Source organism: Charadrius vociferus, unplaced genomic scaffold, assembly GCF_000708025.1.
Source record: "Charadrius vociferus isolate BGI_N301 unplaced genomic scaffold, ASM70802v2 scaffold247, whole genome shotgun sequence".
Taxonomy (NCBI): Eukaryota; Metazoa; Chordata; class Aves; order Charadriiformes; family Charadriidae; genus Charadrius; species Charadrius vociferus.
In genome coordinates, this window is record NW_009649188.1 from 62,664 (window position 1) to 78,462 (window position 15,799).

The following is a 15,799-nucleotide window of genomic DNA, read 5'->3' on the forward strand; positions in this document are numbered from 1 at the left end:
AATCAGATCCTATGTGTACAAATAAAGATGCAAGTAAGATGCTTAAATTATTACTGTCTACACAGAAATGCCTGAAGGAATGGCAGATATTAAAGTTTCCATCCAAAGAGAATCCTCTCACTCTCAAGTGGACACAAAGAAATAAAATTAAATCCTGTGCCTAATGATAGGCTGGTGCCATTAGAGATAAGCCAACACACCCCACCTGGCTGCCACGTGCCACATAAGAAGGCATAAGCCTGCCACAGGAGTTACGTCACATCTGCCAGCCATATCACAGAATCACAGAATCACAGAATTTTTGGAGTTGGAAGGGACCTCTCGAGATCATCTAGTCCAACTCCCTTGCTAAAGCAGGATTGCCCAGAGCACATTACTCAGGACTGCATCCAGGCGGGTCTTGAAAATCTCCAGAGAAGGGGACTCCACAACCTCCCTGGGCAGCCTGTGCCAGTGCTCTGTCACCCGAACTGTAAAGTTTTTCCGTGTATTGGAATGGAACTTCCTATGTTCCAACTTGCACCCATTGCCCCTCATCCTGTCACTGGGAACCACTGAGAAGAGTCTGGCTCCATCTTCCTTCAACCCACCCTTTACATATTTGTAAGTAATAATAAGGTCTCTCCTCAGCCTTCTCTTCTCCAGGCTGAAGAGTCCCAGCTCTCTCAGCCTTTCCTCATAAGGGAGATGCTCCAATCCCTAAATCATCTTGGTTGCCCTTCGCTGGACTCTCTCCAGCAGTTCCCTGTCCCTCTTGAACTGTGGAGCCCAAAACTAGACACAGTATTCCAGTTATGGCCTCACCAGTGTGTATGTCTTATGTACTGCAGGGCATCAAAAATGGCATCAGATGTCTACTTTTAGGCAACTGAACACACAGTTCACACATTGATCATAATCTTATTCCTGGCCTAAGTTTATAAACCCACAATTGCAAACTGCAAATAGAAAGAATCAGAAAAGGTGCAGTGGAAAAATGATGCAAGGAGTTAATATCAAAAGGGTATTTTATGCCAGTTTTGTTCATACTGCTGCTAGCAACAAGCGTCACTCATCATTTTAAGATAAAAACCAACTGACTTTTTTCACATGCCCTGCTGCCAAAATCTCTCAACTACAGCTGCCAATCTTTCAGAAATCTCCCAACAACTTCCACAGAAATTAAACATTCTCTAGAATAATCCTGCAGCAAACCGAGTGTTGGAAGTGGTACATTCATGCAACTATGAAGTTATCATATGAAACAATATCTCTAAAACAGCACACAGCCAGGTTCCAGTCACTACCGCAATGTACTTTACTGAGAATGCCTTTGGAATTTAAGGAAGAAACAAAAATCACTGGTGGAAAAGTCATGGGTTTTGTCTAAAATTCACATTGGCACATTTACATACAGTAATTTGAAATATTCTTCCCCTGCAAGTTTGTGGGTTTTTTTTCTAAATCTACTACACAAATAAATTAATACACACCACCAAAAACATACTACAAAAATTATATTGTCTCAGTTACAGTTGCGACCTCCTAAAGCAGGACTATAGCTTGGATAAATTGTGAAACTTTGCACCTGAACTTCCTTGCAGCTCTGACTTTAGGTCTACTTCTAATTAAAATGATCAAAACTTACAAACTTACAATTTGGAGGGAGATAGAAGAGACTACTATAACAAAAGAAAGGAGGGATTAAAAATCAAAGAGTCTCAGAAATTATTAATTGTTTGGCCTGATTTGTCTGGGCTTGAAAATTTCTTTCTTGGAAAAAAAAAAGTAAACCCTCAAGAAAAGTTTATGAAGCATCAGACAGTACAGGTTTTATTTATCCACAGGTCATCATGATGAGGCTTAGATCACTTTTTTGAAACTCAGCAATCCCAAACATCCAAATGGTTTGATTCCTCCACAGTTCCCGTATCTAAGACTTCCCCATTTAAAATTCATTTTCCATATTGTTACACTCACTCCTTCCTCACTCATCTTGTTCGCACTACCCAGTTGCATTCTCAATATTTTGATTTCCTTGGCACTGGGAGAATTCTAAGCCCAAGGAACATTCACAGCTTCAGAAAGCTCTGCTTTGGTCTCACTCGTTCCTCACAGATCAGTTTCTTCTTCTTGAATTTCTTTCAATTTTTTAATATATTTTTGATAATGTAGTAGCCATGAATTGCTAGTCACATTTTCTGTAACATCAGTCTCCATTTTTCACAGACCATTAAGCTACACTACAAATCATTGTCTCATGGATCATTTTTTTTATATTCTAACCTTCTTAAAAACAACACAAAGTTTTTTCTAACTATTTGAATATTTGGCTGTCTTGATGAGCCACAGAAGCATCAGCTGTACTCCTCTTAATCACTTCGTGGTTTCCATAGTTACAGATATACATGGAACATAGAAATAATTTTTTAACATGACAGAATTCTAACAAAATAAGGTAAATGGCATGAAACAGCTTACAGTCAGGATAGATATAAAATTTTAGTTGTCATTCAAAAAACAGAGAGAACTCACCAGAAGCTTTCCACTCCATTTATCCACTTATATACTTACAAATCATAGTAAAAATACACAAATGCTCAGAATAAGACTGTCTTTAATAGTGCATGAGTGTGTACATCATCTCTGTGGGAGCTTGCAGTACAACACCATTATTTATGTTTCTATACTACTCTTTTATATAAATATTCTTTTATACAAACTGTGTCAAACAGATGCAGTAGAGATGCAAGAGAATTTTTTTATAGAATGGAAAATAATTAATGACAAAAGAAATTGGAAATGTGTAGCTGTAGAGAAGTTGTAAAGTCAAAATGGAAACACAGTTGAACTGCAGAGTCGAATTCTTGAAGTAAAAAAAAGGCTCATGGAAGGAAAAAGGGAGTGGATCAACTGATGGAGGTCATAGGGGACTTGATGGGCCTGAACTAAATTCTGATTTTATATTCTCAAACACACAAAAAAAATAAAAATAGCATTACAGACTCTCCATCCTTGGAGACATCCAAAACCCAACAGGACACGGCTCTGGCAACCTGATATACTTGGGCCTGCTCTGAGCAGGGATTTGGACTAGAGGATCTCCAAAGGCCCCTTCAAACCTCAACCACTCTGTGATTCTGTATGGAATAAAGCACTGAGAAATTTAAATACCTTAGCCTTACGGTTCTTCAACTACATTAAGCATTATTATGCTCTCAATACTTTACTGCTAGAGGTCTGCCTCTTTTTTGTCTCACTATCTACATAGGTATCTGCCCTAAAGCAAACAGTACATAAAATCTGAACATTTCCGCATTGGAAGGCACTGTACTTACACAAGGGACTATGAAAAGCCCACAGCATATTGACCTATTTTCTTCCAGGAGCATACAACAGTCTATAAACATAGCTACTTCCTTCAGCTACCTGAGAGCATAAGATTACCTCCACCAAATGTTGGTGGAGTGACTGTGCTTGAAACCTTCCAATATGAGTTAGTGAGAAGCAAGTTGTCTTGTATTTATCATGTATCTATATATATACATATGCATCTCCAGAGATTTCAGAGATTAAGTCTCTCTATCCTGTTTCGAAGTAAGGTGTTAACAGCTAATGATGTTCCCTCTAGATTCAGAAGAGATTGTCTGCCTAAAACATGTATTTGGGGTTCCCATCCTGTGAAATGAGTGTCACTGTTGAGTTACCCAGAGGAACATACTGTCCTTGACAGCCACTAGGAGCATGGAGTCACCAGGAGATCTCTTCTGGGCACATTTGTCTACAGGGACAATCAGGGAAAGGAACAACGGACACAGGAGATGAGCAAAGCTTACAGAGATGGCTTAGATCCGTAGGAAGAGACAGTGGAGCTAAGACTAACAGAGTGCTATGCAGACACGATGTGGAAATCCAGGGGCTGTGAGGAAGAAGAGGATCATTACTGACTGTGTAAATAGGGATAGAAGGCAACAGAGGATGGCTGGCAGTTCAGGATTATTCCCAGTGAGAATGAGCTGAATATACAGCAGACTGACAATCATGTCAGCACAAAGATTTTTAGGGATGACATAACTACCTGCCCAGGGAACGTAAGGGAGCGTGTGCAGCACATTCAGATCTGTCAGTTCAAACAAATCCCCCAAACCACGCCAGTTGGGAGGAGAGAAAGCATATTTTTGACATATTGCAGGATAATCTCGTTGCAGTGATCTCTGCTGTGCAGCTTGACAGAGGCCTTCTCTGACCGCTTTGACTGATGACCTTTCCACTGGCAGGGAATCGCACTGAATGACTATCAGCTCTGCTTACCCAGAATTTCCCTCTGTTCTCCACCAACTCCTATGCTGGGAAGTTCTGGCTGCTGAGTTTTTCTTAGCGCTCCCACACGCCCAAGTCTACACAAAGCCTAGAATAAAGCTGTCAGAGCCCTACAACCAGACCGTTAAATTAAACATCTAATTTGCAAGTGATTCAGCGAGGGACAGTGTGGCACCAAAGGTATGCTTCCTTCCACCCCGGGCAGTCCCGCACAGAGCCTGGGCTCACCACCACTGCCAGGGACGACACGAGTGCCCTTGCCACTATCCTTCTGAGGCGGAGAGCAAAGACCTGAAATGGTCTCTGATTGATCTGTGACAGATACTTTTTTATATCACATACAGAGACAACACTAAACACAATCCAGATAAACCTGGAAACAAAGCTTAAATAAATTAAATCATGAGAAACCTCTACCATTTTGATCCTTCATGTTTTAACTTTTCTTAAGCAAGCAAGACCAAACATTCTCAGTGAAAGAGTTAAATTCATATTATATGATTGCACATTATTTTCACATTATTAATATTTAGTTTTCAGAATTAAAAAAAAAAAATCGCCATGGTGGAAATACAGCTAGACAGAACTTTTCGCACTTGGGGCATGTTAAGTATCATATAGTACCTACTTATAAATGAGTATTTTGCACCCGTTAGTACTGCCCAGTAAGGGTTTTGACAAAGCACCAAGTAGTATCATGCCCTATACATGTTATACCCATTAACGATTCATAATCTGTCCCAGACTCACCCTTAAGTTTGTAGCTTTCTTCACACAACTAAAAATACTTAAGCTTGACTTTTTGTTCTGCATGTAAATGCATGGAATGCTTATAATTATAGAAGGCATCTTCTTCCCAGTTTGATATAATCGCTGCAACTTCTTAAATGTTTATAACAGCTATTTTTAAAGCAAACATACGCTTTCTTTGCGTAACGTTCTGCCTTACACAGATCAGCAACCTGACCTCCTCTTCTGAAAAATCTACCAGACTATCCTGAGACACCACAGCATACCATATAAGTTGGCTCAACATCTTATTTGCAGTTACTCCCTTACCAAAAGGATGACAAAGTTTTTTGGCTTTTTGGGTTTGTTTACATTTCATCTTTGTTGATCCTACCTTCTGAGATGTCCATGGTCCTTTCTCTTAATTCTCCCACCTCTCGCTCCAGGTGCAGAGTCTGAGGCTAAGTTGGTTAAGTCTGTGCTATCTGTGCTACCAAGCTCGAGCACAAAGGAATCTCAGTAAATCTGGGATGGAAGATTTGAGGAAGGGGAAGAGAGAATATCAGTGTTCTACAACAAATTTGAGTGGATATCTAAGATTTAAAACAAAACAAAAAAAAACCCCAAAACCGGGGAAAACAATGTATTTTTAGTAAGGAAAAGTGTAGATTTTTAGGAGAGTAAAGACTATGGGGTGACTGAGAAAGGGATAAACAACTGTAAGTTTGAATATGGAAGATTTGAAAGATAAGGAAAAGGAAAATGGGGCAGGAAAATGCAGCAGGAGTTTCATGCCAGCTTAAGAATATTATAAATCTTTTAATTGATCTAAACAGTGCACTGTTGACAGCCAATTCACAGACCATCTCCTGTATCAATTTCAGAAGTTTACTGTCCTGAATTTACAATACTACTGGCAAACACGCAGTGAAAGAGGAGAGTTTCAATAAGGTAAGATGTAAAGCAGTGCAGCACATTACAGTTGGGAAATTCAAACAGTAATGATATTTCATTATCCAATGAAGCTACTGTTACAAAAACAGGTTCAAAAATTGAGATCAGAACTTTGCTAGATGATGAGACAATCATTCTGATCTTCTGCACTTACCTGTATATTCACAGATATCTAATGAGGCTTTGTATTTCCTAAACAAATAAAAGGCATATAGCACAGTGGTGACTTAAGGGTATGGGGGGAAGAGGCAACAGTTAAGGATATCCTGCCTCTTTATTATCAGAAACAGAGAGAGGCATACTCCACGGTGGTACAAATATAGGGACCATGAGACCTCAATCCATATTTATATATTGGTGAGGGCTTTTTGTGCTCACATATACAGTCTGTTCAACAGAAGCAAGCAATATTTTTAGCCAGGTAACTTATTTGTATGTCATGGGTTTCTGTGTGGATCAGGAGCTAGAAGAAATTTAATGACCAGCTAGACTCTTAAATGCTAGCTCCCTCGGCACTTGCCCCTTATCTAGAGGAAAGAGAACCACATTAGCAACTAAGGAGAGAAATTCCTTATTTCCTCCTCGGTAGAAGGTGGCGTTCCATAGCAACAGCTTCCAGAGCTGGTGGGGTCCACCTACTGTTGACTAAACTTGGATCACCTTTCCTGCATACAGATGTTAGCTGCATTTATGTATTCAGCCATCTTTGAAATAGCTGAACACTACAACACAACCACAGGATTTGCAGGAAGCAGGAGTATTTCTGATCACGTGGTACCTCTGGAAAAAAAAATAACTTTCAGATACACCAGCCTTTTGCTGAGTCCAAAAAGCTTGACCGTCTTTTGAAATGAAAAGATCATTTTGACCAGCCCATCTGATAATCTTTTTGTGCACAGTACTGTTCCTTTCAGTTTTGATTTGATCCCTGCATGTTCTCGTGAATTCATCTTTGAACTTCTTTCTTTTTTTTTTTTTTTTTTTAATTCAGATTACATAATATAGCCACCAGAATCATCCCAGCCAAACAAATCAACTTTGGTTATTTAAATCCAATCCAGACATAATAGACAAATCAGACAATTTCACCCTTATCCACAGCCACAGGGCTTTATGAAAGGTTTTCTAAAAGATTTTATTGCAGTGATATCTGTTGTTTCTACAATGTGAGTTTAGTCATTCATTTGTATTTCCCTCTAGTTTATAATTAATTTTAACTCTACACTGAACTACTTGAATCAGGTCAGTAGACTACACATTTATAAGGTTAGCACTGTTCTACTCTAGTTGTCTCTGTAAGTTTTAGATGATTACTAAAACAAGCGGTTTATCCCAGCTTAAATACGACTGGTTTACTGGAGGTCAAACTCTTCCGGCCCTGTTGTCTTTAATAACTTTCTCTTAACCACTTCAGCTCTTTATTGTCTCTAGGCAAAAAAATAGAGGGTAAGAGGGAAGATTTGTGGGATGAGGCGGCCAAGGAGAAAGACCATCCAAGAGGACATGGACAAACAGGTTCAAAGCAGGGTGAAGAGAAGAGTTAAAGAGGCAGAGGAGAAAATTTCAGAGAGAGGTAATAGGGAGAAAGTAGGTCAAATATCAGGAATTAAGAGGAAACAAGTGTGCTAGAAAAGCATCAAAATTGTGTTGTCTTGTCACTTATCAAAGGTTATTGCATTTGGAACAGAGATGGTCCACAGACAAATAAAACTTCAGAGGAAACTAATTCCTTTCCTCAGTTTGGGTTTTTTTCTTCAGGTTTGAGGTTTTTTCTTCAGAAAAGAAATAAGGGATTCGGGGTTATCTTTCTTTTTTAAGAAAAATGCTTTTTAGCACGCTTTACAACTCTTCAGGCAAAATCAGCATAAGACATTAACAAGCCTACAAACGCACATGTGCCCAATGACAAACCATCTAACAAATGAGCTTACTAGGGCTCTTAATACACAGCAGAAAACAGTGGCAGATTGAACGTGAGACACTAAAGCTCTAAATGGAAACAAAGCATGTCCAGCAGCTTTTGTAATAATAATTGTAATCTTTCATTTGCAAATCCTACACTTCTCTTTTTTTTTTTTCTTTTTTTTTTGGCCTGCCTATTTCAGGGAAACAAGAATCATAGAATCACAGAATTATAGAATCGTCTAGGTTGGAAGGGACCTTTAAGATCATCAAATCCAACCATCAGTCTAACACTGCCAATACCACCGCTAAACCATGTCCCTAATCACTACATCTACACATTTTTAATTACCTCCAGGGATAGTAACTCAACCACTTCCCTGGGCAGCCTGTTCCAATGCTTGACAACCTTTTCAATGAAGAAATTTTTCCTAATATCCAATCTAAACCTCCCCTGGCATAACTGGAGGCGATTTCCTCTTGTCCTATCACTTGTTACTTGGGAGAAGGGACTGACCCCCACCTCTCTACAACCTCCTTTCCGGTCATTCTATGCGAAATATTCTACTATTCTGAAGTTTAACGTTCATCCACTAGAAGAAACGTATTTTTCCCCCTCAGCACTGGTGATAAGAATATTGCTAACTTTATAAGCACTGGCTGCTTGCAGAATATGGCAGAACTGAAAGGTTTAAGATTCGCACTGAACGTCATGCTCTGCCTAAGTCAGACTATAGTACCAAGTTTTTTGTATGATTTTAATAGCTATCTTTCAAATTAAATCAATGGAGAAGTGACTCTTCAGTTTCTAAATCTACGTATGTTTACTTATCTTCCATAAGAAATACTACTATAGATAGGGATTTAAGATTTTGTTTGAAAGAGTTGCTCAGACTATGCCATGTCACTTGGTGTGCAAGCACAAGGAACTTTTCTATTTGAAACAACTATGGTATTTGCTATATTTAGTCGCCCCAAATAGTTTACAAGACAGAAGCCTAAAAGTTGCTGTATACTACTTCAATCTCAAACACTGCTCTCTTTCATTGCTGTTCGAAGCACAGGAATTGTAAGTTCTTTGCACTTATTTAATACACTACAATATGGTATGACATTTAAATTGGAAAAGAAAATTACTGGGCAGCTAAAGTTAGCCATCCAGAAAGCTATCAGACATAAAGAAGGAAAAAAGATTAAGAGAGTACATACCTTTCAGCTATTCAGTAAGATAAACTGCTAAGAAATAGTAATTACAGTTAAAATAAATGCTGGGCAGGTTATAAACTTTAAAGGACAGAAAAATAACACCCAGAACAGAAGCAAGGAGAAAAAAAAAAAGATGATTTCTCAGCTCATAACCATTGTAGTAGTGACATTTTTAACAAAGATATGGCCAAAAAATAGAGTTCTTAGTAGCCTATCAACAGCTCTAAAATAAAACACTAAAATGCAGATTGCCATCAAACAAACTGAAGGCCTTAACCAAGTGAAAGGGCAGACAGCACAGTATGTGAGACAAGTTTTGAGATAACAGGCAACTTAAAAGCAATATAAGGTGTTGTACCTTAGGAAGCTCTTCTTGCCATAATTTAACACTTTCAAAAGACTGGCTTTTAAAAGCAAATGTTAAAGCAGTTAAATGCCAAACCTGATCCTTCTGGGGCTAAAACAGACAGCCATTTTATGTTGATGGTAGTTTAGAATTAGCTCTGTGATCATCATTTAACTAATTTTCATCCACTTTGTGTATACAAAGTTGCTTTTGTACGATTCTAATTTATTATACAAGGTATAATGTAATAGTGGGATGCCAAGTGCAGCATTATCATCTATTCAATTATTATTTAATTATAAATTAGCTTATAATGGAAATAAAGCCTGTAAGCAACACTGCCTCAAAACTTGCCATGATATAGTTTCAAAATTAGCAGGTAATCAGAAACATAATCAAAAGCTTAGAATAAAATGAAAAATGAAAGCAACCTAATAAGGATGTTGGCAGCCTGTGTGCCACCGACTCTATAAAGGATCTTCTACTTTTAAAAAATGAGACAAAATTACAAAAGGAAAACCTTCCAAATTAAAGTTTTGAAAATCTACGTGCTTTACACTGAAAACAAGCTATTGTTTAGTGCATAGAACCAAAGGATTAAATCCAGTCAGTTCACTGAAGAGAGCAGTATCTACAGGCATTTATGATCAAAGAAAGTAACTAAGCAGAACGTGGTGAGCTGATCCCATGACAGCCGGGAGTGACAAAAAGAAGCGGCTAAGAAAGAAAGAGAAAATAGTACGAGGAGTAAAAAGGACAGCCCGTGCAGGCCAATCTCCCTCAGGTGGCTTTGGCGCTGCCAAGGAGATGGTGGAAGATGTGCCGGGTGCTGGTGCCCAGCAGGGGCTGCATGGCGGCCTCTGTGTGGAGAGGCCGGGGCTGTCCCGTGCCAGACACAGCCCGTTCCAGCCGGCTCTGACCGACCCACCGCAGGGCATGGCTGGGCCCCACAGCCATGGTGGCAGCGACTCAGGGACAACATGTGTAAGAAAGGGCAAAAGCATGACAGAGGCAGTGAGGAGTGAGGAAAAAAGGGTGAGAAATGGCACTGTGAGCACTGAGTGACACAAGGAGGAAGGGGAGGAGGTGCTCCAGTCACCCCAGCAAAAATTCCCCTGCAGCCTGTGGAGAAGACCGAGCTGGAGCAAGTTTTCCTGACAGGAACTTCGGCCCCTGGAGAATCCACATGGGAGCAGATTCTTTTCCTGAAGGACTGCAGCCCATGGAGAACCCCAGGCTGGAGCAGGGGAACAGCATGAGGAAGGAGGGAGCAGCAGAGAGGAGCTGTTATGGACTGCCCTCAGCCCCCTCTCCCCATTCCCCCACCATTCCCCCGCACCACTGGGCGGGATGAGGCAGAGGAGTCCGGAATGGAGTAGGGACGTTGAGCCTGGGAAAGAAGCGGCTGGGGGAGGAACGGGGTGTTGTTTTAGTTTTTGTCTTTGTTTCTCACTATCCAACTCAATTTTAGTTGGCAATAAATTAGTCTTCCCCAAGTTGAGTCTGTTTTGCCCGAGACAGTAACTGGTGAACCAACACCCTGTTTTTAGGTCAACCCAAGAGCTTTTCCATCTTATTTTCTCCCCGTGCCCTGCTGAGGCATCTAGCAGACAGCCAAGGGCAACCCACCACCGAACCTTCTCTAACAAGACCTTCAAAATGAAGAAAAGCTGTTGACTGGTGTAAATCTTGTCTTTCTGAACAAGCTGCATGGCAGTTTTATAAATGACTGGAAGACCATCTATGGTCTTTGGAGTCTTAACACTCTCTCCCCAAAGTCTTCAATGGGAGAAAAAAAAATATCTGGATGCATTTCAGATGCAGCTTGGATGGATTTAACAGCCTCCTTAATCAAACTTAACTCAGTCATGAACTTCCATATCAAGGGACTTAAGAAACAAGTTACTTTCACGGAATTACAGTCGTTGAAGTATTCATTTCTATTTATGATTGGGTCTCGCTAACAGAGCCCCAGGTCTGTCAAGCTTTCACCTCTCTTCCCAATGGATAACTTGGGAATTTGTGCAGGGACTCTGGAGAGAATTGTACCTAGCAATTTGCAATAGATGTTGAGACTCCACAAAGCTTTTCCTGCAGTAACTTTTGATAGTGTGTATCTCTGGCATTACAGAAAGAGCAGTTTCTGAGACAAACACATAATATATTAGCTAAGCCTGCCTGAATCTTCTGTAGCTCGAAACATTAAGCTTGCTCCTTAGTTTTGACTTGGGAGAAACAGCCTGCACGGCTCACAGCACCTCTCTTTTGTATCCCAAATCTGTCAGTCAGCTTCTTTTTTTTTTTTTTTTAAAAAAAAAAAAAAAAAAGCAGTTTCTCCTAAATCAATCAGACCACCTTGGGTTTTCTCCAATCACCATCTTAACCTCTAGAAGGCTAACACATTCTAGCATAGATTTAGCTAGTGAAGTAAACTATCCCCTTAGCTGACTACTGATCTTAATGAAGCTGAATACTAATAATCAGCTGAACTATGCCATTCTCATTACCTGAAGATTGTGTACAGCAAATTTTCAACAAGAGTTTTGAGCATCTAATTGCATGGCCATGTAGTTAAAAAAAGATTTTGGTCTTCAAAGGTCTATGAATTCTACTCAAGAAATGGAAAAAAGAATTTTCTAACACTAATCATGTATATCCTAAATAAAATATTGACATTTGAACAGTGTGTTAATACAATTTTCAGTTCCATACAACATTTTCTTGTCAGTGTTTGTCTTTAACATGGGAAAATAAAAATGCAACTCTCTGTAGCAGAATATATTCACAACTTTCCACACATCACAGACTGCGTAAGACCATAGGTACCCTCTTTGAAGAAGGTCAATTTATGTAGGAGACAAAAGGCTAAAAAAAATTGCTGCTGTATGAACTGTCAGGTTGCCTGAAGGGGAGAGAAGGCGTAGGTTTGCACAGAAGATTCAGATCGAGCGTGTAGAGTTTCATTTGAGATAAGACTAAATATAGGTTTCTAAATGTGTCTACAGGCCATCACTGCTGTCTGATTTCCTACTGTAACTAGTGAAAATCTATAGCAGGATTCAACTACCTCAACACTGTCATGCAGTTCTACCTGCAATGCCTTAACATTTCCAAAATGCAACTGTAGAGCTGTCAGGTATGACATGGGAACTACCCGAGAGCCACCCTCATCTGCAGTAGCTGCTGGAAGCTACAATAAAACTCTACAATACCTCATATGACACTAGATGACTTGGGGCTCTGCTCCCTAAACAGGCACTACAGTTGAGAAAGATTCAGAGCAGATTTAGTTTTGTTCAGAGCAACCTGAATCACTCTGAGGGACACTGATCTCCTCCAGTAAGTATAATGAAAACATAGACACAGCTCACATACAATGTAGAGGTTCCCATCTGGAACCGATTCCTATTCTGTCTGACAGTATTGACTTCATCTCTTTTGGACACTTCACCAGCCTCCTCTTTAAAAGTCTATAGAAGTGACCAAGAGGGCAGCTCCTCTACCATGAACAACAGGCTCTACTAAACATTCACTTGCCGGTTAATCAGAAAAACATACACTTAGGTGTATACAGTAAAGGAATATAACCTGCAACATAGGATATTCACAGATATGCAAGAGTACTGTTATACCTATGCTGAAAGCCCAGGGGTAAAAACCAGAATAATATAGGAAAAGCAAGTGGATGAAATCTTCCTCCATTTAAGTCCCTACTCCACCTTGTTGCTTTTCCTGCTGCATTGCACTTAAATGGGCAAGAAGTTGTCTCTGTGGTCTCTTTAACCCACCTGCAAAGATAGTCAGATCAGGCCCTGAAATAGGGTAGGAAAGCAGGTTTCTCTATAGCAAAAAGGACTGATCCAAATAATCCTAAAGGGTAAAACTGTCAGGCTGACAAAGGTCTTGAGAGCAGTTTGCTGGATGGACCTTCAACTGCTCTCTCTCCATTTGCAGAAGCTATTTGGCCAGGGAAAAAAAAAGCTACAGAGAGAAAAAATTAATTTTTCCGATGCATGCATAGGTAAGTAATAGGATACATGAGCTTTGATCACTTACCACGCGTTGCAGAGATGCAAGTGATGCTACCATTAATAACATCCCAGCAACATAAAAAAATTTCCTCCAGTCATGACAACACAGCCATTATGCGCATGCTCGTCTATTTATAGAGTCGTAGCAACATCTGCTCATTTCTACGATTAATCTCTATTTCTCAGTAACACTCAACTTTTTACAATGTAATATCCCAAATCATTTTCACAAAACTCACCAATACAAAGGTTTTGCTATGGGACTCTGCTTTTTGTGGGCAAGTTAATTACAAGTCTAATAGAACATTGAGAAAATAACATTTAATTCCAAATTTTCTGTAAACCTGTTGCATGTATGTTACCTGACAGGTGTTTTAGCAGGAATACTGAAATTGCACAGAAAGTGATTAAACTTCAGCTTAAATAACTTGCAGCTGTTTGGAAATCTCAATCTGGATTTAAAAAAATTATTAGGTTTTACCTGCTCCTTAAGGAAATGCAGATTACATTTTGTGCAGATTTTCACTTAATCTCTTACTAGTCATTAAACAACCAGTAACAGATACTTGATACTATTTTGGAATAACAGTTTTGAGGAGGGAGTTAACTTATCTCCACAGGAAGGCTGAGTTGCAAATGGGTCCCTATATTAACAGAACCCACCCCCCCAACTACTACAGAAACTTTGTCTATAGATTTGCTTGCTTGACATACACTGTTCTATTCTCAAACTCACATATTGTATTTAATAAAATAATGTACCTCAGGTATATCTAAGACAAACTATGCTAAACCCTCACTAATGTTAGCACTGGAGATACAGAGATGGAAGTATCCATATGTTAAGTAAAATCACAAAATGCTCTAGAATGCAAAAGATATAAAAACATAGATGGAAGTATCTTTTATCTAGGACATTGCATTGCTAAAAATACACCAAATTTTAATCCTGGATGAGGATTAAGGTTATTTATAATAAAAAGAGAAATAGAGAGCAAGAGAGAGCACAGATTACATTTAGTCCTCATAATTACTTTGTTCTCTGGATTTTTTTTCTGCTATTTGTCGGTTTCTCATAACGCTTAACAGGTCATAAATCTTATCAAATCTCTTTTTGAAGCAAGATCTCTTTTTTAGCTACAATCTGTCTGGTTTCTGGGGTGACAAAATAGCCCCAGAATTCAGTTTGCTAAATTTAGTTCTATTTAGCATCTCCAAATTATTTTGTAACTACTAAACACAAAGAATTCTGCTTCAGCCGTGTACATAACTATGGAAATTTTAAATTAATATTAGAGGTAATTTTTAGTCCCAAAACCTACATATCATGTTAAAAATCCCATCACATGAAAGGATCTTAGATGAATGAGAGCCATAATGATTCAAGGTGAAAGATACAAACTCTCAGAAGAAATATATTGATGGAGAGAAGAATGTGTTGGGGGGTAAGGGGCACACTCTGGAGTGTCGAATCCACCTGTATTTAAATGAGAACATTCTCACCTGCCCAGTAGCTAGCAGCATACTGGTTTTGGTGTGACTACAAGGAACAGAGGTAGCCAGTGGCTGAACAAGGGGACCCAGTTAGTTTGGTTGCCAAAATCCAAAGTCTTTTAGAGAAGGGCGGTGGTGCATGATTAGAAGAGATCTTGCACTTCACTGGATTCTTTTACAGGAGAACTGTTCACAGATAGCGCAGCTGGGCACAGTTTGAACTAAGGGACAGGCCAGAACGTCTCACAGCAATAAGACCCAAGTATATCTAGAAAACAGACCACTGCAGGAAAAACTGAAGGTGCGTCGCTCAGATCATAAACACTTCCATCCAGGGCTGCCACAGGCCCAAGAGCTCTGACTGAGATTTGTTTGGACATCAGCAGTCAGTTCTGCTGGTGTACCATATCCCCTCAGGTATCCCACCGAGTAACAAGCTCCTTCAAGCCCCCTGAGCCTGAAGAAAGGCTAGGCATTTCCCTGGAGGGCTCCTGCACATTGGCTATTCCGTTCTCCCTCAATGTTGTCTCCAGTCTCTAGGGCTAAGCCTTCATTAGAGTATCAACCAGAAGAGGTACCAAGGTTCCAATCTTCTGGGTGAATTGGGTGAAAGTTTATACGGTTTGAAACGTTTGCCTGCCCAGTATGTCTTTCTAAAGTAATCCCTGTGAAACCACTTCTGCAGAGTCCCCCACTGGAGTCTTCTCCTATCACTGTGGCCCAGCTGTAACTCCTCAATTTCTAATTACACTGAGGTCTCCCTGGGGAATCCTGCCACCTCCACCTTATGCTCCTGGACAGCCCCTACCTGGATGCACTGAGTCTCCAATTTACACTG

At 39.7% G+C, this 15,799-nt stretch overlaps 1 protein-coding gene across 1 annotated transcript in view; it reads right to left on the minus strand.

Annotated features, from left to right (window-relative positions):
* The window catches only part of RIMS1 (regulating synaptic membrane exocytosis 1), a gene marked incomplete at its 3' end in the record, with an annotated part of 91,540 nt that overhangs the window by 59,971 nt on the left and 15,770 nt on the right, over positions 1-15,799 (minus strand). The window lies entirely within an intron of this gene.